Below are 26,712 nucleotides of genomic sequence, written 5' to 3'. Positions count from 1 at the left end.
CTAAGTGATTAAATTGGTTAAATAAAACAACTGAAGAAATTAAAACATTGTAACAAGGACTCCACATTTGCATGTACTTGCGTGTTACACTATGATACAAGCATGATTTTGTTATTACTAGCTTGTATGAAAGTTATTTTGTATGGACCCTCAAAATTGCCTTGGAGAAGATATATGGCAATTGTAGGGACCCTCGAGATTGCCTTGGAGAAGATATATGGCAATTGTTGGGACCAGTTTAATTGCCTTGGAGAAGATGCATGTCAATGGTTGGGACCAATAAGACTGCGTTACAGAAGATATACGGCAATGGTAGGGACCATCAAAATTGCCTTAGAGAAGATGTATGACAATAGTAGGGACCAATAAGATTGCCTTGGATAAGATATATGGCAATTGTAGGGAGCCTCAAGATTGCATCAGAGAAGATATATGGCAATAGTAGGGACCAATAAGATTGCTTTGGAGAAGATACATGGCAATGGTTGGGACTCTCACGACTGCCTTAGAGAAGATAAATGGCAATCGTAGGGACCAATAATATTGCCTTGGAGAAGATATCTGGCAAATGTAGGGACCAGTTTGATTGCCTTGGAGAAGATACATGACAATAGTAGGGACCAACAAGACTGCTTTAGAGAAAATACGCGGCAACTTAAGGGACCATCAAGATTGCCTTTGACCAGATACACGGCGACCTAAGGGACCATTAAAATAGCCTTTAACCAGATACACGGCGACCTAAGGGACCATTAAAATAGCATTTGACCAGATACAGGACGACCTAAGGGACCATTAAAATAGCCTTTGACCAGATACACGGCGACCTAAGGGACCATTAAAATAGCCTCAGAGAAGACACATGGAAAATGTAGGGACCAGTAAGATTGCCTTGGAGAAGATAAATGGCATTTGGAATGACCATTTGCATTAGAGACGAGACATAACAATAGCTTACATTTAAAAGAAAAAAACAGAAAGAAACTTGATTCATCTAAAGGTAATAATTTATTCTGAATTGTCCCCGTTGATAAATATGAATGTGATCTAAAAGGATTTTTGATAAAGATAAAACTATGGAATCTCGTCAAAATGGGAATCTCGTCGAAACGAGAAAAGATCTTCAATATAAGCCACAGAAAAGGTTTTAGCATGTAAAATATAAACTCTGACCATATTCAAATAGCAAGACTGCTCTGAAATGTTGTATCAAATCCCTGCCAAATGATTGTCTCCGAGTCAACGGAGAAAAGTAAATAGTACTGGAGACTAGGAATTCAGGTGAATTCAAGACAATAGTCAAAGAATATTTGTGTTATAAAACTCAAACTGAAAACGGTCTTACAAAATGTACGGTTTTGATTTTCTTGTGTTTCTAATTGAAACAAAGGATAAAAAATAAGTTTAAAATAAATTAACAATACCTATCTAAAACACTATAAATTGATCGCAGTTTTTAATTGATGACATTAGTGGGTATAATCATTCGGATCATATTTGTCACGTTCTGATGCATGTAGAAAAACTTCAACGCCCTGAAAGAGACTAGTCTCGGCCTGCCCAGACTTCATCGACACAAATAATTTGCAGATATCAGTCTGGAGAAAATGCAACAAAAACGTTTAAATTCCACTGATGCTCGGTACACGCTTGGCCTTTCCGCCAATAATCGGACAAAGGCATCAGAAACATTAAATAACCCGCGCTGCATATAAATATATCTTGTGTACCAGACGACTTCATGCGCACATCAGGAACCACCAAAATGTCCATGAGGGCCACTCCGCTGAGATGACATATTCTTGGCCGAAGTTTCAATTGAACGCACATGAGAAATGCCGTTACACAACTTGTGCCAGTAAGTACACGAGAGCCCAGAACAAGAGACGTAATGGTCTCGTGGCTCCCCTTGGAAGTTGATAACGAAGCTCTTATAGACAAAATAAAACAGAAATTCCAGATCAACATTAAAAATAAAAAAATGGCAACTGTGTGGGGGTACCAGAAAATAAAACCGGGATAAGAAGCATTACAGTTGCCAAAGAGGACGCAGCCAAGCTCCCAAAATTTTTCTATGTTTTGGGTTTCCTGCTAAAAACATGGTACAAGGGATGCGAGTACGAGCGTCCCTGTAAACGATGCAGGAAAACTGGGCATACGCCCAGAGACTGTACAAATCCGTTAGCCCCAAGCACATATGCAAGTGCGGCGGCTACAAATACAACAAAAACTGTTGATGAGGAAATAAATGGCGAAAATTTGATTGATTTCGCAAATACGGACATAATTGATCAGACAACCTCACACCTAAATGACACAACAGCCACACCTTATGGAAACACTCAGACACCCACAATTAATACGACCAGCAAAGATCTAATGTGGGAAGACTTTGTCACCCCAAAAAAGACCTACTGTCCAGGAACCCCCAAATACGAGGATGAAATATTGGGGAAAAACCCGTATTTTCTAATTCAACTTGAGGATGAGATTATGCAGAGAGTGAGGTAAAACCAAAAGAGCTACCTGTTGACATATTGGGAACCAAACGCATGACATCAACATCAACACCGGCGCAGAAGCGCAAACATGCCACGTCGTCGCATGGCTCCTCCCCCGAAGGGGAGTTGAGCTATATGTACCAAATACTAAACAAAACCAAAGAAACAGTAATCCCGCCCGTAAGGGCTAAAATCATGAAAAAAAGAAAAGACAAAGACAAGGACCTTGAAATCACGACAGAACAAACAAAAAACGACAATGGAACTGACACGGAAAACGAAAGCGAATACGAATCAGTCATGGAAACCATAAACGACTCACAGCTTACAGAGAACAGCAACCAATCAAACAAGGCTCTGGGACCAATCCAGAGACCCACAAAAATACAAGCGTAATATAAATACAAAAAAATGAATATAACAACTTTAACTGAAATATCTACAACTAAATTCTATATAAAAGTGATGCGGCACCTGGGAGTGAAGCAAAAATGGAGGAAACAAACTTCCGGATTGCTACTATCAACAGCAATGGGATAGACAAAGCGAAAGCAGACAAATTAGCCAAAGAAACAAACTTTGATGTAATAATGATACAAGAAACACAAAATGGAATTACGCCAGAATTCAAATTTTTATTAGAAGACAAACTTAACGCAATAGTGATATGCAACAATACAAAAAATGATATTAGAATGGTGGGGGGGGGGGGTAGCAACAATAATAAAAAATAAACAGGGAGTAAGCTGGGAAAGGTTTGATGAGGGGAAATTTTTTAAGGGACGGTTGCAACATGTTAAAATGTTAAACTGGCATATAATAAATGTGTACATGCCAGTTAATAGAAATAAGAAACTAAATAATATAGAAAACTTATCTAACTACCTACAACAATATTCGATGGAAAATCTAATCTTAGGGGGAGATTTCAATTGGGTAGGGACGAAATTGACAGAACGACTGACCTAACAACGAGTGACAAAATATACCGAACTGAAATGATAAATTTATTAAATAACCACAATTTACATGACATTTATAGAAAACTGAACATATTAAGAAGAGAATTTACCTTTAACTATAAACAAAACCAGTCTAGCAGGATTGATACAGTTTACGGGAATTTTTATGATCCATTAATATATATTAATACTACAATAACCAGCCAAAAACTATCAGACCATTTCATGGTCACTATAGACCTAAAAATGAAAAAAAAAAGAGAAAAATGGGGGCCAGGACTATGGAAACTAAATAATAAGATTTTAAATGACACAGAATATGTAGAAATAATAAAAAAAGAAATTGAAACTTCAAAAATGAAGAAAATAATAATATAATAAAAATGATTGGGATGTTTTAAAAAACATAATGAAAAGAATATCTATTCAGTACTCAAATAGAAGGGCGGAAAAACAGAAAAAAGACAAACAGGAACTCAAATTAGAACTAAGCAAAACAACAAACAACGATGAAAAAAACGACTGACAGACAAAATTAAAATCATTGAAGAAGACGAAAATCAGGGGAGAAAAATAAGGGCGGGAACATTTACAGAGATCTACAACAAGACAAAAAACTTAAATAAACGAGAAGAATTTAGAAAAGGGGGTGGTAAAATTTTAAACAAAATCAAAATAAACAATGTAACCCATACTGTAAAAGAAGATATCCTAAATAATAGTTCCCAATATTATAAAGAACTATACACCACACAGAACATAGACTTCAGCACAATCGACAGCTGCTTAAAAAATGTCGACTGTGAGATGACATCAACAGTGCTTAGAGACCAATGTGATGACGTCATCTCAGATGAAGAAACCACAAAGAGTATAGCTACACTCACTAAAAAGAAATCGCCAGGGAAAGATGGACTCACCGTGGAATTCTACCAAAAGTTCCACGGTGAACTAACGCCGATCTTAAATGCTTTGTATGATAATATATTTTTAAGTAAAATTAAAACGACTAAATCTATGCGGGAGGGGGTTATCACAATTATATACAAAGGGAAAGGGGATAGAGACGAGATTAAAAACTGGAGACCCATATCACTTTTAAACACGGACTATAAGATTTCAAGTAGGATTTTAACAAATAGAGTAAAGGGTGGGATAAACAAAATAATTAATGTAAATCAAACTTGTGGGGGAAAAGGGAGGGATATACAAAACAATATTTTAAACATTAAAACTATAATTAACTACATAAATGAAACTGGTACGAAGGGTGCTATGGTATTATTCGACCAAGAGAAAGCTTTCGACCAATTAGAACAAAACAAAATACAGAATGTATTTAAAAAAATTTGGTTTCGGTCCAACTTCCGGAAATGGACCGAAATCCTATACACTGGGATAACTTCATGTGTACAGGTAAACGGGAAATGCACGAAAGAATTTGAAATACAACGATCAGTGAGACAAGGATGTTCACTATCAATGCTACTATACGTAATAGCAATAGAAATCCTAAGTCACAAGATAAGAAACAACTCAGAAATACAAGGCATACGAATACTAAACCTAAAAAAAAATTAAAAATGTTCCAACATGCAGATGATTGCACCAACTTTATAAGAGAGGGGAAATGCTATAAGCATCTAGTAGAAGAATTTGGAAAATATGGTAAAGCGTCGGGTTCATAAATAAACCACGACAAGACCGAAATCTTAAAAATAGGTAACTGGAGGGGCAACCACCCTGTATTACCTCCCCACCTACTGAGAGACACGGTAAAGGCTCTAGTGGTTTACTTTGGTATAAAAAAAAGAAGCTGTAGAAAACTATAAGCATATTATTAACAAAATAAGAGAAAATGTGAAAATCTGGGTCATGGCGCCATTAGCAGCAGGGAGGGCGAATCGGACATTTTGTTCAATCGTCATTTGGTTTAATTAATACCTTCTGCATTCAGCGGATCCGGTGTCGTCAGCGCCCGGTAAAAAAAAAACGACGTCGTCGTCGGGGGGGGGGGGGGGGATCGTCCAAACGTCATTTGGTTTAATTAATACCTTCTGCGCGCCGATCCCAGCGTCGTCAGCGCCTGGTAAACAAACGCGACGACCGCGTCGATGTCATCGCCCTCCCTGCTGCTTACAATGATCTTACAAACAGAGTGATCACTAACTCCTCCTCTTGTAGATCAATTAGGTTATTTGACTGATCGGTAAGTCTAAAATTAATTCTCGTTAAAAACTGATTATGGCATCGCATATAGACCGGATTAATCGGACTCTCAACGATTAAAAATCCCGGAGGGGTTGTTGGTGAAAATGAATAAAGGATATACCCCTGTTGAGCCTGATTTGATTTCTTGGTATTCACCTGGTAACTCCCTTCGATAACATCACACACTAGATTGATTGCTATCACAGACGTAATATTTACGTTGTATGGAGCAATATGCCTACCATCCTCTCCGTTATCGTGTCTGAGGATAGTTGATGGGGTGAGAAAATCATTAAGAGATTTTCTTAGTTCTGGTGCGTTGTATCCTGGAAACTTGAAATCGGGTAAATTGGCTTCTGTGATATTATACTCGGTTAGGAATTTTTGTTTATTATCATCGCTGTTAGCAGATATTGTCTTAACGATTCGTTCATTAATATATTCCATGTCTGATATAAGTTGATTTAACACCTCAACGTGTTTTCGTGCTTTTGTTTTCCGTAGCTGTTCTAGTTGTAATCGGTAATTACGATTAATCTCGATAAAAACATCAGTGATATCATTTAAACTAACTGTGACCACGGCGGATGATTCAGGAGTTTCCTTATACGGAAAATACCATTGCATGGTATTCCTGTTTTGAAATATAAACCTACTGGGTAATAACGTGCTTTTTATAATAGGCAAATCATCTCGATACCGGGGGGGGTAATCTCATGATACGATTGCGCATTCGTGTGCAAGTCCGCGGTGAATTCATGAGGTGGATTCTTAGGCCATCCTAGTATGGTTCTTATTGAACTGTTATAAATATCAACCATATACCCCGGTGTGCTTATTTCAATCGTCGACGATAACGTCGGTTCATGAACCGTAATAGCGATTTTTGATTCTTTTCCTGTGATCGATTTTATCCTGCGTTGAAATTCTTTATTGATTTGTTCTATTTGGTATGACCCAGTTGGTATTGTAACCTCCTTCCAGTCTGGGGTCCCATCGGGTTTATTTGTCCATGCAAAAACCAGCGAGTTATTAGGTTGTTGTCCGTTAAATGCGTCCGCTCGGATATTAGGCCAACTGTGATATATTCGCAATTTTGTCAGCGCTATTTCCTTCACTGGAACCGGTGATGGGAAGTTCACACTGAATTCGGGTTTCGTTGACGTTATTGATATCATACTTGTTTGTACCGGAGTGGTGTTCTCCGCGATCCGTTGAAGTAATTGAAACCCTTCGGGGTTCAGCGACATTATTATTATTCGCTGTTTTTAGTGTTTAATTTTGACACCGAATATCAACAACTTTGCTTGTTTTCAGAAGAATGTTTTAAGCCATTGAAGTGGTTTCCGGCTTCCAGTTGAAAATTTTCGATTTTTGACATCGCGGAGCCATACAACTGGACCATCGTGGAGAATTCAACATCGGATATGAACGAATTATCAATCGACAACGAGATCAACCCGGATAATTTCGAGTACGCGTCGGATACTATTTGATGTTTTACTGTATACTCGTTGAGTTTTTTCTGAGAACACGATGATATCTTTCTGGTGATTGCGTTGGCAACTCCAGCAATTGTTGTCGCCGCGGAGATAGCGATTGGAACGGTGATCGGGGCTATCATGGTCACCGTGGATAAAATGACACCGGTACCGGCTACTATACCGGACACCGAGTACACGGCCACGTCGATGGCGGTTATTTTACGACGGTATTTTTTTATTTTTGCGCGGTATTGTTCGGAAAGCGTTTTTAAGCTCGCGGAGAATTCTTTTGCGGTATCGAATCGATATTGATGTGACGTCGGTGATATCTCTGATTCAATTACCCTGGTGGTCATTTTATTTTAAAAGAGCTAGTGTTTTTAATTACTCACTTAGATTCACTACAAATTCTACATACCATGTGATGTTTATCCTAAATAGATTGCTATCAACGGCTCTAATTATAAACCGTTCGGTTGCATTCTTGTCAATGATTGTTGATATTGTATTGTTAAACCCGGATGAACTCGACGATGATATATTGAACTGCATCGCTGAAATCAATGTCAATCGATAAATGCCCTTAACAGTTGCGGTGATATTTACTATATTATGCGTAGGAGTCCAATCGAATGATCCGTGTTGAACCGTGTATACGCTATTGCCGATGCTCCCATGAGGTGTTTTCATTTTTTCGAGTTGCTCTGTCATTCTAGGTAGTCTGTCTTTAATCGCTGTAACATCAGTTTTGATCGTTCCTATTTCCTGTGTATACGCGTCTATATTATTCTTGTTCGCTGTAACCTTAGTAATGAGTGTATTTATTTCCCCTCCATACGCGTCTACATTTTTTTTGTTCGCTGCAACCTTAGTAATGAGTGTACTTATTTCCCCTCCATACGCGTCTACATTTTTTTTGTTCGCTGCAACCTTAGTAATGAGTGTATTTATTTCCTGTGTATTCTCGGTTATACTTTTTTTGTTCGCTGCAACATCAGTTTTGATCGTTCCTATTTCCCCTCCATACGCGTCTATACTTTTTGTATTCGCTGCAACATCAGTTTTGACTGTTTCTATTTCCCCTGTATGCGCGTCTATATTCCTTTTGTTCGCTGCAACATCAGTTTTGACTGTTTCTATTCTCCATCCATGCGCGTCTATATTATTCTTGTTCGCTACAATATCAGTTTTGATCGTTCCTATTCTCTGTTCATGCACGTCTATACTTTTTTTGTTCGCTACAATATCAGTTTTGATCGTTCCTATTTCCCCTGTATGCGCGTCTATATTTCTTTTGTTCGCTGCAACATCAGTTTTGATCGTTCCTATTTCCCCTGTATGCGAGTCTATATTTCTTTTGTTCGCTGCAACATCAGTTTTGATTGTTTTTATTTCCCCTGTATTCGCGTCTATACTTTTTTTGTTCGTTGCAACATCAGTTTTGATCGTTCCTATTTCCCCTCCATACGCGTCTATATTCCCTTTGTTCGCTGCAAAATCAGTTTTGATTGTTCTTATTTCCCCTCTATACGCGTCTATATTCCCTTTGTTCGCTGCAGCATCAGTTTTGATTGTTCTTATTTCCCCTCTATACCCGTCTATATTCCCTTTGTTCGCTGCAACATCAGTTTTGATTGTTCTTATTTCCCCTCCATACGCGTCTACATTTTTTTTGTTCGCTGCAACCTTAGTAATGAGTGTATTTATTCCCTGTGTATTCTCGGTTATACTTTTTTTGTTCGCTGTAACCTTAGTAATGAGTGTATTTATTTCCTGTGTATTCTCGGTTATACTTTTTTTGTTCGCTGCAACATCAGTTTTGATCGTTCCTATTTCCCCTCCATACGCGTCTATACTTTTTGTATTCGCTGCAACATCAGTTTTGACTGTTTCTATTTCCCCTGTATGCGCGTCTATATTCCTTTTGTTCGCTGCAACATCAGTTTTGACTGTTTCTATTTCCCCTGTATGCGCGTCTATATTCCTTTTGTTCGCTGCAACATCAGTTTTGACTGTTTCTATTCTCCATCCATGCGCGTCTATATTATTCTTGTTCGCTACAATATCAGTTTTGATCGTTCCTATTCTCTGTTCATGCACGTCTATACTTTTTTTGTTCGCTACAATATCAGTTTTGATCGTTCCTATTTCCCCTGTATGCGCGTCTATATTTCTTTTGTTCGCTGCAACATCAGTTTTGATCGTTCCTATTTCCCCTGTATGCGCGTCTATATTTCTTTTGTTCGCTGCAACATCAGTTTTGATTGTTTTTATTTCCCCTGTATTCGCGTCTATACTTTTTTTGTTCGTTGCAACATCAGTTTTGATCGTTCCTATTTCCCCTGTATGCGCGTCTATATTTCTTTTGTTCGCTGCAACATCAGTTTTGATCGTTCCTATTTCCCCTCCATACGCGTCTATATTCCCTTTGTTCGCTGCAACATCAGTTTTGATTGTTCTTATTTCCCCTCTATACGCGTCTATATTCCCTTTGTTCGCTGCAACATCAGTTTTGATTGTTCTTATTTCCCCTCCATACGCGTCTACATTTTTTTTTGTTCGCTGCAACATCAGCTTTGATTGTTTTTATTTCCTGTCCATTCGCGTCTACATTTTTTTTGTTCGCTGCAACATCAGCTTTGATTGTTTTTATTTCCTGTCCATACGCAGTGATATCATTTATAGTTGTTGTAATCTCATCCAGCTTGGTATTTTTTTTACCAAAGAATTTATCAAAGTTGTCATCGATCCTGTTAACATTTTTTCGTAACGTGTAAAATTGGCCCGACAGCGTTGTAAACTCCGAAATAGTATTTTTTATTGTTGTAATATTCGGTTCGGTTACCGTCGGGGTCCCAAAAAAACTAGCGGTAGTGAGTTGTATATCGGTGACAGATTTTTTCACCTCGGTGACAGATTTTTTCACCTGCGTGTCAAGTTCGGTCACCGATCTATCCAACCTTATAAAACCGTCTTGGATTGATGTTATCGTCGATAAATGTTGACCCGGTTTGAGTCGTCCGTCGCTGGTATACAGCGCGATAGCGTTCTCGGCGGTATCACGCTGTCGTGTTAAAACGTCATCCAGCGACACATTACTGGATTTCAATTTACCCTGGTGGTCTTGAAATACAACTATTTCGCCCGGGTCAACACTGGTTAGGTTCAACGTATCGGCGATTTCATCCTCGATTAGTTTTTTTATGGCATCGGTGGCGGGCGTTTCCGTGGATTTCAGCGCCGAAATAGGTCGTCCCCAAATATCAATCATCGTTATTGTAAAAAAACACGGTGTTTTTAATTAACCCGCCGGGCCTCTACGACCCCACTAGTGTATTCGTTTACAACCACATGAGGTGGTTTCCGCGATGATGAAATCGCCGCGAGTACGTTCAATGCCTCACGGCCACATATCGGTGGGTCACTTAATCGCTGTGTTGGCAGCGTGGAATAAAAAACCGGGGCTGAACACGCCCGGATATACCGCATGAACTCTTTCGGCGGAGCTAACCCGTATGAATCAAAATAGACGATCGCACGCGGATCAATCGCGTACGCAACCCAATGAGTTCCCGCTCCGGAGGACCCATCGAGGTTAATTATGCCGGTTTCAATATTCCTTGGTGCCGCCGGTAATTGATCCCTCATAAAAACACCCTTGAAGTTTTTTATCGCTAACGCGTCGGCGGCATCTATTAAATCAAAATTAGACATAGGAGTCATTAAACGGTTCCCGGTAGTCTTAGACCCTTTCCCGAATACCATGAATACGGGGTTCCCGGTAGTCTTAGACCTTTTCCGGCCACGGATCGTTTTTTTATAGCCTTTCCCGGTTGCCTTCTTCAATGCCATCCCCGCCGCGGTACCAACGGCTCCTAACGCCGCCGCCTTAGCCACTGCTGGTGCGGCCGCGGCAATCAACGCTGGAATCGCAGCTAACAGCGGAAATACCCCACCGGTCTTTTCCATGTTTTTAATCGCTGCGGCCGAAAAATCTATTTGAATACCCTTTTTATTCTTCATCGCATCATTGAAATGTTTTATTTGACGCGCCGTCAACGATATCTTATGATTACCACCTGCCATCTGCGACGGCTTCAGCGTTATTGTGGTTCCGCATTGTTTAGCCGACTTTGATCGTAATTTTTTGACTTGACCATCAGTCAACTCTACACTGACAACACTATACGACATTTTATTGTAAACGCGTTTGTGTTTTCAATTACATGTTTTCCACTGGCGCATCAACGATTCTCATTCGTCCACCAACACCTTCTAGCAGCATTGATTTATCGCTGAGAATGACAGCAACCGCTCTATAATCAGCACCGCCCGGGGCTATACGAGCTCGGAAGTGTATATCAACGACGGATTGTCTCGTTAAATCAAGATGTTCCAACGAAAAATAATAAATCGGATATAGGTTTTTAAAATCAAGTTGTGATATTTGCAAACCAGTGTCGACGTTTTGATCACGACCCATGTATGACAGCAATCGATGATACACACGTGCGATATGGTTGTCGCCGTAATTAAGCTGTATATCCTCGGATGGTTCCTGTTGTCCGTTTATTCTCAGCGAAACATCCCTGACTCCTAATTGATCAAATATCATATGGCTGCGTTCTTGATTACCCAATCGTTCCCTATTCTGTAGCGCTATGAATATATGACGCGGGGCTGAAACACCCTGTTTTGATGCCAAGTGCCATGTAAATGTATCGGCGACGTTATCCTCTTTAGCATCAGTTGTTACCGCTAGCCAACTCAACAACGATTTCCCTCCCTGTTCCATAAATGATAACAATCGTGCTTCCGTGGTAACTGATGGAGTCAACACCGGCATCCACAATGCTATTTTAGTTAAAACGACTTTACCGTTATCGACGCCAGCAGCCCGCCATATTGCATTGTTATCATCGCCCCTTCGCGTTAGCGCGATTGTATGCTTAGCCCCATAGATAACTTTTCTGACATTTCTACATAATCCGAATATGTGATGGAGTGGAATCGCGTATGAAAACTTTCGGCGTGGTCTTTGCAACATCCCTACTCGTGCTGCGAATCCCATATTGTAATTATCGTTAATACTTTTTATAATATTGAAATTAGCGCCTGGTCTTGCTCTGCGGTCTGGATTGGCTGCTTCAGCCTGTGGGTCAGCTGCGGTATCTCTTTCCGCCAGCACGTTAATGTACTGAAGATGATCAGCGTTATCAGTGGTGTCCTTTGCGAACATCATAGATGGGCCCGCCGATCTTGTATAATCATCCGAATATCTCGCTAACCCAATTATCGTCGTTGCAACATCAACCTCGCGTTCTACTGATTCAATTTCTCGCCCGTCAATAAGATATCTGGCGCTCTCAAATAACGCCATGATACCGTTGTTGACGAAGCCAACTCGAACACGATTGTCATCTGCGTACGGTGTATTAGCGGCAACGTTTGTCACGAGTTCTCCCTCAATTTCGATAAACGCTTCACACGGCAAAAAGTATTTACTGGTATCTTGGACTTGAAGTTCAATTCGCGATCGTAGGTCGGCTTGTGGTGGTTGATAGGAATAAAATTGATAACCACGGACAGAATCATCCCTGCGCACTGGGGCGTCCATATCAAACGCGGGATCAGCGGTTCGCGCAAACATTTTTATTATTATTCATGTTGATGTTTTCAATTGCAATTCATCAACGTCGTTTTCGTCGTAAATTCTTCGAATTCTGTTTAAGGCCACTTCCCGCTATTGCGTTCATGAGCGCGTTGGTTGCCGCATCGGCGGATGACTGAGCCGCCAACGACGGAGTCGTCATCAATGACTAAGCCGCCAACGACTCTAGTTTTTCTTCCACGGCGTTATTTATTACTTTACTGACATTTGCAGGCATCACTGTCGTTGATGGCATCACCGGTGGTTTCTGTTTTCTTTTTCTCACCAATGACATTAGTTTGTCCTTTGCTGCAGAAAACGCCTTTCCGGCAACATCTCCAATAGCGCTGATTCCCTTATCACGAATAACATCAATAGCCTTCATTCCTAATTGTTTGGCTAACGGCGATACTTTTGGAGCCTTTCTTGTAAATAACCCCGCAATGGTGCTACCGAGACCATCTCCATAGTACACGCGGTAAACAGGCAATCGCGAGTTTACCACGTAGACGAGTACTGGTTTATCATGGTTGTAGTGTATGATCATCTTTATTATAAAAACACTAGTTTTCCAATTAATCATCCACGAGCTCGTCTATGAGCGTTCGATATGCATTAATGTCCATGATACCGCCTGCAAATAACCGCTTGCAAATATCAGCGGCCTCATTGATTATTTCCGGAGAGTTATTTCCGGCTCGTTTTCCTCCGATTAGTACTTCCAGCCGTGATATATCACTGAGAACACTATTAGGACAAGCGTTTTCAACCACACCGCTGTATCCTTTTCCTTTTTTTAGTTTTGCACTTCTAACCTCATCGAGGAATGCTTTGTAATCGGGATCACCACGTGGTACCGCATTCTCATGTTTACTCGCTAAATACACCATTCTTGCCCAGTTCTCCGTCGAGGTTATTTTTTTCTTGTAACCTTCATTGATATGCTCATCTCGAAGGCTCTTAGGTGATGTTGTAACAACAAAATTAACTAATTCTTCCCTGCTGAGGCCTCTAATTTTATCTATTGTGTCCTTTTTAAGTACATTACGGGGTATATTCCCCCCTTTCTCTTTTTCTTCCGGTATTTCTTCCGGTATTTCTTCCTGTATTTCTTCTTCTGGTTCTCTTGCGGTAGCACCTAGTTCTTCTTCGTCGGCCATTGTAACATAAGGTTCTTGTGGGTCCATTATAGCCAGTGGTGGTGGCCTCTGTGTTGTAGCAACCGCTATTTTTGCAGGGAGTGTTTCTAAAGACCTTTTTGTTTGTTCGGTCCGAGCCGCTATCTTTTCAAGTACGCCAAGCAGTGACGCCTTTTTCTTTCTTTCTTCGTCGGGAATATCCCCGTATATCGCTGTTTTCACATCCTTGGTTGCACTCGTTATCGGAGCAAAGAGTTGTTCACTTCCAACAGTAAAATCAGTTTGTAGTTGCTGCCGCGTTTGAAGTTGTTCTCGGACCCTGTCTCGTAACGGTATGAACTTTTTAAGCGCCGCTAGCCGCTCTCTGGCTAGCCGAGTAGTAAGTGATTCGCCTACCATTATTGCAATTGCTCCGCAATTTCTAATTTCCCGCCGAGTGTGGCGGGGGGGATATGTATACCATCGGGGGCTCCACGGAGTTTTCGTCTATAATCCTTCTAATTTTTTTGATCTTACTAGAAATCTCCCGGCGTCGTTCATAAACACGTCCAAGTTTTTTTCGTATTATTTCAACGGCAGTAAATAGTCCAATGAATGCATTTACGTCATTGTGGTACAAGTTTTCATTAATCGCATGTTGTAATCGTTTTATAAAAAAGTACTCGCGGGCCAGGGTAAAACGGCCCCGTTTCGATTGTTCGTTAATAATCTCATAATCGGATAATATTTTTTCGCTGTCGAGACTATCAGATAATTCAATTCCTTGATTTTTTAATTTTGAAATCTCGGTTAAAATGTTATTGATGTCTTCGATATTCATATTCTTATAAACATCTTTATTTCTAATATAAAAAAAATGACCCCCGCGTATCAATCCCGAGGTGTGTTATTCAACACTGAATACTTCGTTTTCTTCCGGAACAGACAATTTATTAATTATAACGTTTCACACTGTCATGGCGACTTCGTCATGGTGACCTTGTCACTCGCTGATATTTATATATGAAAATCGAATTCTGTGTCCGGTCCTTTTTGAGATCGCTGTTTGATATACTCGTTCTGCAACAAATCGTACCGAGGCTCTACAAATGTCGAAATATTTTCCTGCCTCATTCATCGACTGAAATATTTTTTCCTCGTGCGTTGATGTATTAAACGATTTGACACCCTTTGCTTGCTTTGAGCACTTAGCAGTTTGGCCTTTTTTAATATTTTCGCTTTGAGAGATAGCTTGCAGATTACACAGTCTGTTATCTCGATAATTAGAATTAATGTGATCAATAACGAGACCATCCTTGATCAATCCGTGGAAGCATTCATAGATAATTCTGTGACAGAGATGGGTTTTCCCTCCAGCATTAAATATCAAATACCCCTGATTATTTTTCCATCCAACTGGTTTTTTTAGTCTACGATTTCTAACAACACCGTCGCGAGATGCCTCGTAATTAACGAGCACAGGATGCGGCTGAAATTCTTGGTCTATTTGTATAATAATGCTACTTGTCTAATTCATTATTTGGTTTAATTATAAATCTCTCAATGTAGTCTTGAGGAGTCTTAATGATTTTGTCTTTGACGGAGTCGGCGGTGGGGTCAATGACGGCATTTTTTATTCGCTTGTCGTAATAACGTTTTAACTCTCTGTATCGCTTTCCGCCACAATTGATACACAACTGCGATTTTCCTCTTACACCAACGTGGCAAACCAAGCACGGGAGGGGGCCAAGAGAACCATTACGAACGCTTTGTAAATGATACCCGCAGAATTCACCTCTACATGATTTATTGCACGGGGTTGTCGACCCAATCATCAACCATTTGCATTTATTCATTATACTATATTCTTTCATTTAAATACTTGTTTTAATTATATGGATGAGTTCGAGAGATTAGCAGCAATTAAGCCCTGGAAAAATATTAGGTTTAATCTCGACAGAGTCCTCAAGGACGCACCAAAAGCGTTAATAAACGATAGAACCCTGTTAAATAGAATACGCGATTGTATCAATGAATTCAAGCGTGATGGTGCATCTCATAGTTGGTCAACATTTCGAATTGATGGCGTTGTTGATGCTACCATGAACGACAACCGCGCAGCAACGATAATATCACAACTTGACGGTAAAAAGTATTTCTTCAGAGTAAAATTTATTGTCCGGGTGGAATCAGGTAATTGGATCATACGTGATAAATTTGAACCAGTTCTCAGCGACAAGAAAACAGTCATTGTTAGCCGCGACTCCAAGCCAGGGTTGTTACCCGGAATTGACAGACCATACTATGAACGAGCGTATCCTGAAACAGCAGTTGTTTATGGAATATACCCGTTAAATAAGAAACCTGATATCGAAAAACTAGCGCCGATGAAACAGTCAACGGGGATAAATTGTGTAGCAGAACGAATAATAGAGCATTTTACAAATGCGTGTCGAGGAAACAAATTGACCGATTTACGACGTAGCAAAATCAACCAGTGGGAGGAGACAGTGCGCGAGCAAGGAGCAACCATCAGCGACATAGCGAGATTAGAAACGTCGCTGAGATTTCCAATAACCGTTACAACGATAACCGGTGAAGTATTACACGAATCAAAGTATAAATCAAAGGGAGCCCCAATCAAAATTATTGATCATAACGAACACGCGTGGACGCCCGCGATCACAGTGTTTCCACGGGATAGAACAGTAAAGTATATCCCCGGGGAATTCCTGGGAGAGGATGGTTTTCTCGCGGAGAGGAAACTATTTGATGCTATTGCTTGTTTGTGTAAAAACGACCCTGTGTCAGTGTGGTTACTTCGCAGCGCTGAAAACGATGCGGATACCTTTGATCAGTTTGTAAGACCAAATGGTGAATTATACCGCACTGAAGCGTTTCACAACAAGATGAAAAAAACCGCCATAGAATTTGAAGAGCATGATGAACAACTGCTAACAAATTGTTTTACGATTTCATCGGTTGCGGCTCATGTTGCAGCAAAGAAAAATGCGTGGAGCCCAACGCGCAAGGAATTTCTACCGGATGTACAATCCAGTTGTTTGGAATACTATCACGGTGGACTATGGAACACTGAATACAACCGCGACGCTATGATTTCCGTTGATATGGTTGCCTGTTATCCAGCGAGTTTTCTCGGGTATGGATCCGCCGCTGAATATTTCAAACGATTTGGACACCCCAGACATGAAATGACTCGTGTTGCTATTAATGGACCACTGCCTGATTTTAATTTAACCGGATTCGCTCGCATAGTATCATCTGAATTCGCGGCAGGACTCCATCGCTGTTGCTATATTTGGATCGGTAGACACATGACTGAAAAGAAGTGGCTGCCAATAGCGCTGCTACGGTATATGATGGATTGTAAAATGCTAGTTTCGTTGATTGTCAGTGACGCGATTATATCATACCGGGCGCAGACTGAAGTCTGGTTACCAGAACCGGAGCATCTAGATAGCATAATTGACGAGTCCAGAAAACACATTGATGCCGACGAGGAATATATCATCGAATGGTCCAGGAGGATATTCAACCAACGAAACAGAGAGGCAAAAGATCTCGGTAGAAGAATAATTGGTAAGTTCACACAAGGTGGAAAAAACTGCGATTACAAACGATATTGCTCACGGCTGATTATAGATGACGCAGAATATGATTTCGTAATCAAGGACGCAGTGGCGAAAAATAAATACGTGAACTGTGAAACAGCTTTCTTGTCCAATGGAACAAAGTTGGGTACAGTTGTTACTTACAGCGATGGAGACAGCCCGGCATATCCACATTTGAGGGCGTCTATGCTGGGTTACACCGCTATCAATTTATTCTCGATGATAAATAGATTTCCCGACACCGCGGTTAGAGTAGCCGTTGATTCATTTTATATTGACGTAAAGTATAAGGGAAACATAGCCGAGTTTACTAGTCCGGACGAGAGTTGGGGTACATGGAGAATTAAAAAAGAAATACGACGCGATTATTCCCCGTCAGCAGATGTCACCGTTGAGAACAACTACTTACGCGGTGATAATCTATCAGAATGGTCTAATGCACCACCGTGTTCTGATCCAATTTGTAGGCACAAAACGGTTTATTTAAGCGGCTGTGGCGGGTCGGGAAAAACTACTCGGGCAATTGAATTATTTCGAACGCGGGCAAGTATAATCGTGCTTACACCGACCCATAGACTAGCGCGAGAGATAAAACAACGAAATGTTGACGCCGTTACTTATCACAGCTTTTTTCGATACAGCGGCGGTGAGTGGACTCCTGATCGAATGGGCGAAAAATTTATTCCTGAGGTTATCATCTGGGATGAGATATGTACTGTTTCGTTAGATGTTTTACAAATGTTTCTTGATTGGTTGCTGCTCGCGAATACAGCGGTGATAATGTGTGGCGACCATGGCCAACCACCGCCATTTGTCGGCGAGGATCCACATGATTGGTTAAAGGGTTTTGTGGACTATTATGAAGAAACCGATACTGATTACCGAGCACTTGATGAACAACTGCGCGAGGTTAAAAAATTAATCGGATTACAGCCAGATAGAATTCAATGTGAAATAATCCGCGAGGTGATTCCGGAAACGCCGTTAAATGAATTCTGGGAAACATGGAGACCAAACGATTTGATTGTAGCGAGTAGAAAGATAGTCAGAGACACACTTCAGCAAAAGTTGTTTACGTTGCATAAGGAAAAGTTTCCAACGCGCCCAGTGCCGTTATGCTATAGACCCGCGGACACACGGCGGCAGAACATTGAAGTTGAAATCCCGGCCCCGACAGCGTCAGGGACAAAAAAACAAATTCTCGTGCTGAATGATATCGTGCTCGTTGATATCAGCGTCGTCGAGGACGCGCTACGTGCTGATAAATCCCCGTGGACGCTAGGATACGCAACGACAATACATTCCTCGCAGGGACTGACTATCACGGACACAATTGTTTGGATGGTTGATAATCGCATCGAATGGTCAAATCTAGTCTATCTTGCGGTGTCCCGAGTACGGAGGATAAATCAGCTTCGAAGAATTGTTATTGACGGAGTCACCGACGGAGTCACTGACGGAGTCACCAACGACATCATCGATGCAAGCGTCATTGATAGAAAACTCTCGGGTTACCGCCAACAGGATAAAAAAAAACAGCGGCGTTTTGATATTGATGCCGAATTAATAATTGCGTTACGACAACAACAGAATAATCACTGCGCGAGTTGTAATTGTGTAATGCGCTGGCGTTATTCGGATAAAGACGCTCGCCAATTTACCGTGGACAGAATCGATAACAGTCTCGGTCATGTCAAAAACAATGTGAGATTAACCTGTCTTGAGTGCAATAGAGGCAACGGCGCTAGTTAAGACCACGCGGGGGTAATTGAGTATCGTCAGGTATCACTTGTAGTTGCTCGCGTGTAAACCCCCGCTGTGGGACAGTTGAATCCAGTCTATAGATCGGTGGTCTACCAGTTGATCGTGTTATCGTTGATATGTTATGCGTGGTAACACTCCAAATAGGATCAGTAGCTCTTTTTTTACCGCCTTCAAGCTCTCCTGGTTCATACAGATATCTCACGGTAACATCGCCGAGAATCGGCTTGGAAACGCTATCTATTTTTGATCTTCCGGGTATATACTTTTTTTTAATCGCGTCGCTGGGCTTCATGTTGATTGCTCGGGTAATCTCGTTATTTAACGCTGCAATTACGCCTGGCAACCTTTTGACCCATTCACGAGATCGTTTTTCTTGGATGAATTCCTTCGCGTATTGATACCCAAATAACCGTTCAGCAAGAGTCCGATTGAATCGTTCAACAATTGCCTGATCACGATGTAGCGCAGTATGACCTCGTCGTATCGCGACGCTATGATGTTTCAGCGTTGATAAAACAGCGCCGCGAAATTCACTACCAGGATCAATTTGTAATAGATTTGACCAGCGCAGAGGACCTCTTCGATAAATCCGCTCAAACGCATCGGCCACTTCAGTTGCTGACTTTGTTTTTAACGGCTCCGCTTGTTTGTATCGACTCGCAACATCAACTACGGTTAGCGCGTATTTGTAACCGTTGTCATGCGGCAGAAATAGTATATCAGCCTGATGAACTTCATTAGGTACGCTGACATCAAAGCGCGAGAAGTTGATTTGTTTAGGCGGTGGTAGATAGATTTGCCATATAGCCTGTTTGGATAACCAATTAGCCGCAGTGGCCTTTGTTACCTTTGCAGCGCTTGCAAGCTTACCAATTGCGGCCTTCCCCTTCCAGTATCCTCTCGGAGAATAATAGATGGATTCCATGTTGTTATTATAAACGCTAGCGTTTTCAATTACCAGCGCGAGAAGCTCCGCTTCCAATCATTAATTTACCTTTCATAGCCGATTTTACCAACCATTAGGCCAATTTTTCTTTGAAGGATTTATCAGGAATAGCATTTAGCGCGTGAATTAATTTTACATCCGCGATATGACGCTGTTGCAGATCGCTACTTTTGTAGTAAGCAACATCATGAGCATGACACGCCTTATCGATAGCGTTTATTGGATACTCACCGGGTTTGGGCTGATTTTGATCATCGAGTCTGATATCTAATCGTGTTCCGGGGCCACAGTAGCTATATCCTGGGAGGTGTTTTTCTCCTGGATACTTTGCCCACGGGGTTCCGGGGAGTTTTGATAACTTGGCTGCGATGTCACCTCCTCGCTTTTTTTTAAAACATCTCCGGGTTTAATAGAAATAAATCTAAATTTATTTATACCGCATTGTACACACTTACCAGTAAGTGCCGATCTATTATTTCTTGTTATAACGGTTGTCATATCATTTGTGCCAGTACGCACTCTACACTTCACACAATATAGATCCATAATTTATGTATAGAGACATGAATATAATTGATTTTTCGGCGACTAAAACAAGAGAACCAGTTAAGCATGTTGCAGCGTTACCAAACTCGATCCGGATGATTATCATCGGACCATCCGGATCCGGCAAGACGCAATTGTTACTCAATTTAATAATGAGATGGATGAAGTGGGATAAGTTGTATTTAATCGCCCCTAGCGTAGATGATCAACGATGCTACGAGGTGTTGAAAGATTTCAACGAGAATGCATCAGCGATCGCTGAAAAAAATGTTATTGAGTTTATTACAGATATCAATGATGCACCAGGTATCGATGATATTGATGGCGACGTTAACAATTTAGTCGTGTACGATGATGTTATGTTAGACAATCAAAAAAACCCGGCTAGGATATTTTCCAGAGGCAGGCATAAAAACACTGACGTGATATATGTCACTCAACGATACACTCAGATTCCAAAAGTAATCAGAGACAACTGTAATATTCTTGCTGTATTCAACGGCGTTGATACACACACGCTACGAAATATTTGGCAAACATGGTGCGGCGGTGACATGGACTTCAATGTTTTTCGAAACTTTTTTAGTCATGCTCAGTCGACCCCACATGGATTTGTAACGATATATTTACATGATCCTCGGACACGATATCGTATCGGACTTGACCAAATATTCGGTTAGTTGTAGATAACCACTTAGCAGCAGGGAGGGCGATGACATCGACGCGGTCGTCGCGTTTGTTTACCAGGCGCTGACGACGCTGGGATCGGCGCGCAGAAGGTATTAATTAAACCAAATGACGTTTGGACGATCCCCCCCCCCCCCCGACGACGCTGAGTGCAGAAGGTATTAATTAAACCAAATGACGATTGAACAAAATGTCCGATTCGCCCTCCCTGCTGCTCCATTATGTATCATGGAGAGGGCCCAAGTGGCTAAGACTTCTTTATACTCAAATATTAACTATATAATTAAATCCATAGATATGGATAATAAAATTTTTTAAAAATAGACAATGAAATAACAGATTATATATGGAATCATAAAATGCATTATCTAAAAAAAGAGACATTATATAGGGCCAAAAGTAGAGGGGGTTTGGGGTTGCCGAGCCCCCTACAACTAAAATTAACTAACATAATCAATAGATTAAAACAAATTACAATCAGACCGTGCTACAGCGTGGGAAGCACTGTACATCTACTGGTTCGGCATCACCTTGAGAAACCGACCAGAGATATACAAAAATAACAAATTAATAAAAAATATTCGAAGTGCCACGCAAATTTAAACATATAAGAGAACTAATTTTAAAATATAGGGACAAAACGGAATTATGGAAAATAGAAATAAGCAAAAGTTACGCTTGGATTAAGTAGGAGGTAACCAAAAATATGAAATGTAGAGTAGAGCAGGACAACTGGGGGGTAAATTGGACAAAAACTTGGAAAAATTGGGAAAAAATAAGATCTGTCAAAACACAAAGTATAATTTTCAAATACCTGCACAAGGCCTGGCTAACAGGCGAAGAAACAATCAAACGTCGTATCATCAGGATAATGCCGAAATGCCCATTATGTAAAACAGCGAACTTCATCAACTACATACGATTGCCCAATGTGATAAAACTAAACATAATAGGATAATGTTAATAATGGAAATTTGCAAAAAATATAAGTATAACAAAAATAACATTTATTCATAGATGTAGACTACGAAAACAAAATCGTTCTAAAAATTATAGACTATATATTAACTACGATGATATCCTGTGGACAGGTGATATTTTAAATAAGATACGTGGTACAAATAAGGATATTAACCACATTACGAACTCAATACGTTTTACGTCGAACAGATACTTACCGTCAGGCTGATGTAACGCAATTTATATTGGAATTGTGGGAGAGAGAGGGAGGGAGGAATCGGTATTACAGACCGAAGGGTCGAGTAGAGCAATTGCGAGCCGATGCCATACCCATATCCCCACCTCTCAACCCACAACAGCCATAATTCAAAGACAATTTATAAATTATATTTCCAATATTTTGATTAAAAAAAACATATAACATTTTTTTTAAAAAAAAAGACAAAAAGAAAGAAAGAATTCTTTAATTTAATTTTTTTGTAATTGTACAATTAGTATTTTTTTTTTCATTATTTTTTCTTCTTTTTTCCGAGAGAAAATTCTAAAGACATATAGCAAGGGATACAAAGAAACTATATGGGGAAGTAAAAGGCGATGACATCATGGGGCTAAGTCACATGGCGCTACGCGAAGTGGACAGGCTCATGAAAGAGTCTTTGAAAACACCCCATGTAGAACATAAACAGACAAAACAGAGATACAAATACATACTGGATAACACTTAGTTTAAAACCCTACTAACTTCTTCTAGATTTTAAAAACCAAACAGCTCCCACACTTTATGTTTGACCACTACACAAAAATGTGGTCTCATAAACAATTTTGGATCTTTCAATAAAGAATAATCAGATAAACTAAATAAAGGAGGCCTAACTCGACCCAGGAGAAACACATAGAGAATAAAGAAGTGTGGACCTTGGATCAAGCGTAACCTACCTATCAGCATCATTAAAATATATTATGAGGAACGTCACATATTATCACTCGAATGATACAATAGGAAGTTTGTTTAAAACAAAATCTAAATAGTACACTGTTCTATCGTCAAAATTCGTAAACCATAAAACAATTTAAAAGATAAAATATAATATATCATAACGGATCTTAAATTCAAATTAGGAAGAAATACAACTAGGAAAGATTTATGATCTATACTTGTTGTCTCAAACATACAGAAAATATAGCATACACACAATATAGCACCACTACATATAGCAAACACTGAGACCTAGGCGACCTCTAGCAAAGGTCACACAAATTTCAAAGGAATGAAATTCGAGCAAGGTGAGGGAAACCAAGCTCGGACGAACAACCCTTTAGATAACACTAAGGAAACATAAATACCCCATCAAAAATTCTAAAAGCTAAATTTTTTATATAAAATTTTGTTTTTAAATAAAACATACAACACATCTGAGGGGGAAACATACAAACATAAAATACTTTATTTTTTGGAAATGGGGGTGGGCATCTGTCTGGTGCCCACAAAAAAAAAGTAAGTACACTAAGGGAACAATAATGTTGACATGGTTTTGCTATGTCTTGCATACATTAGAGTGCGATGAGTTAATCGCCTTTCATAGACGATTTCCCACTCTTTCTATGGTATTACCCTAATCGGAATAGAAAGTCACGAGGTCTTCCGACTGATCTCAGCAATTGAGCAAGCGTTGACATGATCGATGCAATGACACTACAATGTGCACCATGTTAAAAATCAGGCTAGGCTAGTACGCAAGGAAATTTGTCTCTAACAGTCTTCCTAAACAATATAAATGTTTTCTCTGGTCTATGTTAAAATTTTTATTTGTCTGGCTTTTAATTTAATTATCATTCTAAACTGCCTTTTCTCAACGCTAACAACGCTAAAGTCAACGCAGCTGTTATCTTATGACGGGGCCCCGAGTGAACGAGTGGTCGAGTGGTCTAAATCACTCTCTGTTACGGATCACTGCCATCTCACCTCTGTCTGCGTGGGTTCGAGTCTCGGGTTCAGCCAATGTGGGTATGTGAGAAAGCTTGCCAATAGCTTCTCGTGGGTCGGTGGTTCTTTCAGGGAGTTTTCCCGTGTTCTTCCTCCACTATTAATACTGGCCGCCATGTATAGCCTATCGTGTGCTAAAAAATAGCGTTAAACCCTATAATAACAACAAGAGCAACTTATCTTATGCTTTCACAGCCGGGGGATGAGCATATCTACTCGGCCAACTGATCCACCAGAATGGACATTCCAGAGGAAGCCCGGTGTAGCTGTGCACTCTGTGTCAACAATCAAAGGTAGTACCTTCTATATTTTCTTTCCCTGACAACCATGACGACTTTGAGAATGTTAGTGCTTGTCCCTCTGAAGCACCAGTAATCTGTGTATCGTTGGCAGCTCTCTCAGTCTCCTTTAATACGTGGGTTAACCTTTAGTATTCGTCTGTAAAATGATTTGCCTGCCCCATCTAAAATGTAATCCTCATTAACAGGAATGAAGCATACAACTGGTAAAGCATACCCTTGAAACAACTCTCGGCTAGTGTAATCGTTTGTTTTAAAAACAAATAATACACGAGCCGAAAAACGTTTAAAACAAGATTGTATGCTAATCTTAAGGAAATTATGAGCATAAAATGTCTGTATGTCGCAATATAAATTAATCATTTTGAAGGAAAGCAGTTATTTGTTAAAGTTATAAGCAAAGTCATTGATGAAACTACTACTACTGCTGTGTTGCTTTCTACAGACCACACTGTAGTTATACAGCTCCTAATACACGAGGCATTAAAACAGTTATGTACATCACATGACACCATGTGACGTTATATAGAGTCTGCGCGTGGCAATAGTGCCCTCTGAAACAGGTATTATTCCTGTAACCAATATCAAGAAAAGAATAGTGATAGAAATAAAGAATAAAACAGGCCAGAGCGGACACCTGCATAATGGAAGGGCAGTTACGACTTAGATGTTCCAGTGGATAAAAAGATCTAGAAGAAACAAAGAAAAAGAAATAATAAATACGGTTTAAAAATGCAAAGGTGATTGTATGGAAAAAATCCAAAATAAAATTTAGTATAGGATCTACGATGCTAAATGAAAAGATAAAATGACAAAAAGACCCGGCTGTAAACATTCAATATATTTTCTTATTTTGCATCGTCTATCAAATTTAACCCATTTCAGTCTTTCTTTTCTCACAAATCTCTCCTAATCTTAAACAATAATTCTTCAAGCCTCGTTTTGGTATTGTTGCTCTGAATTAAATTTATTTTTAAAAAATCGTTTTCGTTTTTTTTTCTTCTCTTCTTTATCGTGTCACATTTATTTTTACTTTTTTCTTTTTCTTTTTCTTTTCTTTTTCTTTCAGATTTACCTAAAGTCTATTCTTACTTCTTCCTTCGTCCATTCATGACCAAACTTCCATCGTCACAGCAAACTTGATGTTCGAAGACCAAGCAATTCAATTTAAATCTATGTGCACTATGAAGCCTTTTTCTATCCAACATAATTTATGTTTACATTTACACAGCCGTTTAAAGGACGCGTTCCTTATGCTAGACATATAAGCTCTACTGCATGTATTTGCTAAAACTTGCGTAAGTTAGTGACGTGTGCAAACATTCGATGTTTCATTGTAGGCTAGTTAGGGACGTAATTGCATCAAATGTTTTTCACTGACTTTACCTAACAAATAGGTTGTTTCAGTCCATTTAGTTTCACTGTCAGCATAAGCAAAATGTGGGATGAGATGTATGTCATGGCTCTACATTGTAATCTTCCGCTATCTAAAGTTCGCAATCGAACAACAATTACCAAGATATGCTGATGATGTCAAAAAGTAATGTATTCTCTCTCTCTCGTGAGTTGATGCTATGCAGGAAGAAACAAAACGACAACAACAAGAAAAGGAAGGCACTGGTTTGAGTTTTGGGTTGTTTCGCGTTTCTCGGGGTCGCCGAAAAGAGATTGAGTTGCACATGTGCTCAGCTAATCAATCAACTAAGCCGCGTATTTGCTTCACTTACATTTTAGTTATCGCGGTTTTACGACATACGGTGCATGAATTAGTAGATCGATTTACGTCTGTGGTTTTCCACAAGTGTGTGCTGCCAGCGATTAATGGAAAGTGTCATTGGCAAGCATGAGTTAATTTCAATGTGCATTATATCGCCCTATTGGGAGACGTTAAACTGAAAAGGCTTTTCTCCGTGGGCATTTAAACATTATGTTCGATTTACCAATGATTAACATCATTGAAAGCCAGAC

The 26,712-nt window shown here is 39.9% G+C and overlaps 1 protein-coding gene across 5 annotated transcripts in view; it reads right to left on the bottom strand.

The window, feature by feature from the left end:
* The window catches only part of LOC149784419 (potassium voltage-gated channel subfamily KQT member 1-like), a 162,940-nt gene that overhangs the window by 35,386 nt on the left and 100,842 nt on the right, over positions 1–26,712 (bottom strand). The gene's annotated exons all lie outside the window — the stretch shown is intronic.

This window comes from Sinohyriopsis cumingii, chromosome 14 (assembly GCF_028554795.1).
Source record: "Sinohyriopsis cumingii isolate HCF-2022 chromosome 14, ASM2855479v2, whole genome shotgun sequence".
NCBI lineage: Eukaryota > Metazoa > Mollusca > Bivalvia > Unionida > Unionidae > Sinohyriopsis > Sinohyriopsis cumingii.
Note: the sequence above shows the minus strand (reverse complement) of the source record. Positions and strands in the feature narration are given on the sequence as shown.